The sequence below is a fragment of the Gavia stellata genome, chromosome 9, assembly GCF_030936135.1.
Source record: "Gavia stellata isolate bGavSte3 chromosome 9, bGavSte3.hap2, whole genome shotgun sequence".
Taxonomy (NCBI): domain Eukaryota; kingdom Metazoa; phylum Chordata; class Aves; order Gaviiformes; family Gaviidae; genus Gavia; species Gavia stellata.
This window is the reverse complement of record NC_082602.1, coordinates 35,047,063-35,050,655: the sequence shown is the minus strand read 5'-3', so window position 1 is coordinate 35,050,655 and position 3,593 is coordinate 35,047,063.

The window sequence follows — 3,593 nt, the reverse complement described above, 5'->3', positions numbered from 1 at the left end:
TATGCGAGATATCTCCTAGCACAAGGAGAAATTATTTGACCGTGCTTCTTTTACAAATAGATGTGCGAGGAGGTGTTCCCAGAGGACAGAAACATTCACTGCTCGAGGAGGCAACGGCTGCTGAAACAGCAGGAAAGGAGCAGTAATCAAAAGGTTTTTCAGAAGAAATAAGTTGTCAATGAAAGATTCAATTTTATTCAAATGGGAATCTTTTGGAAAGGTGCTGGATTTCCTAGAGAGGCTCTGATTTTTTCCTTGGAATTCATTCGTAGAAATTTCCACCTGAAAATTAATTTTCCACGAGGCCTCAATGCAAAACTGGACTGTATCAGAGGCTGCATTAGCATATGAAAGGAGTATCCAGAAAGGTGTGACCTTTCAGTGGAAACTGATTAGTTTTTCACTTTTCTGGGGTTTTATTTCAATTTATCCTGCACACTGAGTACTTTTTCTGCCTGTGCCCTTCACTTTTTCTGTGGCTTTAGGGAACTCACCAACAACCTTTGGTTCCTGCACATGTTCTCTGTTGTCATGCTATGAGGACGAAGTGCTTGCAGAAAAGAAGTCAGTCAGAGCCCTTTCATTCTTCAATGAACTTATTTTCAAAAAAAATGTGCAATTTAACAGATTCATAGATATAAAATAAGATCAACACAATGTTACATATATGCTTATCTGAAAGCACTGCATGCCATTCAACACAGCAGTTTCCTCACAGAAGGAGAGTAAAGGCATTTGCTTTTCGACACTTTCACTAAATGAAGCGCCATAGCTTCTCAAAAGTCTTCAGCTCTTCATAAATCTCTTCAGACACACATATTAGGGCACAGAGATAGTCTCCCATTATAAAAGTGAAAGTCAGGCTGCGTCAGAGCAGCACAGGGAGTGAGCATCGAGTTCAGGAGATCCTCTGGAGAACTCTTAGCATGAATATGTTAATTGTAGGAAATACTGATCTAAGCAGCTCAGCCAACCTCAGCTGCTGAAAGGAGGGAGCCCGTCTCTCACCGGCAGGCCAGGACACAGGTGGCATTAGTCAGAGCATCTCATTCACAGCCCAGGCGACCTGTTTTCTGAGCATGGAACACTCCTAGAGCAGCTTGTTGCTGTTTAAGACTTCAATGATGATTACCTGCCCCCAAATAACACTGCAGGTTTTCGGGAGTAGGAAGGGAGAGAAAACGTCTACACAGGGTGAGATGAATCTTCTACTTTGCACCCTATCCGGCGGCTTCCGTCAGCAAGAATGAGTCACGCATTTTCACCCTTCTGCGATGAGTGACTTGCAGTCTTTTGTCTTGGCATGAACTACTAGGTGGTGATCTGTCTGAAGGATGTTTTAAACACTGACGAGTAGAACTACCCACAGGAGCTATCTTTTGGGTTAGGCAGATGGTGCCAGTATCACTTTGCACCTCACACCAAGCTCGTTCCAGTATTTCTGAATACCTCCACGAGCCTACTAGCACAGCTCCATTCAACGCAGGACTGCTCATGACCGGTCGTTTTTTCTCACAGCAGGCTGATCACCTGCGGCAGCTGTGGATACGTGGTCAGGGCTGCAGAACACAGTCAGTATTTACCCATCTCCGAAGTGAAAATCATGAATCAGTTAAAGCCCACAGCCAAACTGCTAAAAAGACACTAGTGGTAGGTGACAGAGAAGAGAATGGGTTATCTTTTTCTCCATTTACCCCGGCTTAAGGAAACTGTCTCAGCTTCCACTTTCACACTGAAGAGCTTAAAATTAACAGCAGACAACATTTTCCAGGGGGATCCTAGAGCCCCCAGCCTCAGAGTATTGATGTGAACGTTTTAAGTACCAACAACACGAAAGAATCAGTAACTTCTCTCCCAGCACACCACCCCAGTTGCCCCTTCCCCACAGCTGCCTGCTCGTCAGCCTCCATCTATTTTTCAATAATTTAATTTAGACAGTTTCAACGTAAGCTTCTTTTCTCCTGTAGAGGCCCCAGGGCCAGGATGCAAGTCTGCAGAAGTACACTTTATTTTTGAGGACACTTTCATATTGATGTAGGCAGGTGACAGGAAAAGCCAGGGCAGAATCAGAGTGGCAATGGGATGGTTAAAATTCCCAACACTATGCGGTAGGTGAACTAATTTCCCCTCCTTTTCCTGTGCTATTATGCCCTGCTACACAGATGTTTTGATTAAAAACAATCATCTTCTGGACAATTTTTTTTTTTGTTTTAATGTTTATGATCACTTCAGCACAGATGAAAATAGGGCAGGCAAAAACTTTGTATGTTTGTATACAGATTACCTAATTAAAGTTTAATTAGCATTGTCTATTTAATTATGGATTATAATACCTACTACTCCTATTTAGAAAAGCCAAAATAAATAAAAGAAAACAACAAACCTATAGCAGGGTATATCAGAGGCTGTGCTGTATATGGTCTGCCCAGTAAGTTGTTCCAGCATGCTAGGAAGATTTCTGCTGAGGAAGTAATACAACTGTAGCAGATATAAATTCACTCTTTAAACTCCATTTATTTTACAGTTTTTCTTTGTTTTATATAATCACTAGTTACACTGTCATTTTTCCTTCCTTAATGTCTGATCGTCTGCTTGCTTTTAAGATGCAAGATTGGCTAGTTACTATAGTTGCAGTCAAATTTGTATTTATATAACTAGAACTGATTTTAATGCTGTATTCCCAAAACAATTTCTCCGCTCCAGATGGTCCTCATTCACCTGCAAAACTCTCCTGTGCATCTTTCCATTGCAAAGTAAGCTCCTTGCCAGCCAGGGTCCCCCACGAAACAACACTTCTCACACACCCATAAATTTTTACTGTGCCTTGGCGCTGCTGTTCCCTCCCAGGGGGCTGCATCACAGCCCATCAGCTTTACAGTAAAACAAGAAAGTGAACAAGACACTGTCAGAGCTATTTAAGCGTATTCATCAGATTATTCAGTGTTGCACAGAGTTGATAAATATAAGTGTATAACCTTCCACTCTATGATACTTGAGACGAAAATGAGGCCAGTGGGTTGTGGGGTTTCATTGGGGTTTTTTTAATATATTATTTGTATTCTAGCTAACAAAGCAGATTGTAAAGCTTAAAAAACTTGGTCTTCAGAGGTTAATTTACAAAGATACAAATATGTTTGGTTCGGATAAAAAATTTCTTTTGGCAAACTTGCTTCCCAGAACAAGATGGACATTGATAAACCAAAGCAAGTCCAGTGGAAAGTCCCAAGATGACTACAGGGTCACAGCACATGGCATGCAAGAAGATGTCAAGGAAAGTGTTCACTCTTGAGAAGCCAAACAGGAAAATCTTATTGTTGTCCTCAACTATCTAACATGAGAGTACAAGAGAAGACAGAGACATTATTCTTGAAGATGCACAGAGAAAGGACAAGAGGCAACAGACACAAGCTTCACCTGGGAAATTCCAATTGTGTATTAGAAAAAAATTTGCAGTGATAGTAGGCAAACATTAGAATAGGGCCCAGAGAGGTGAAGGATCTCCATCCTTGAACAGCCATCTAAGCCCCTCCTGCCTTGAGCAGGGAAGTTGGACTAGGTAACCTCTCCAGAGGTCCCTTCCAACCTATTTTCTG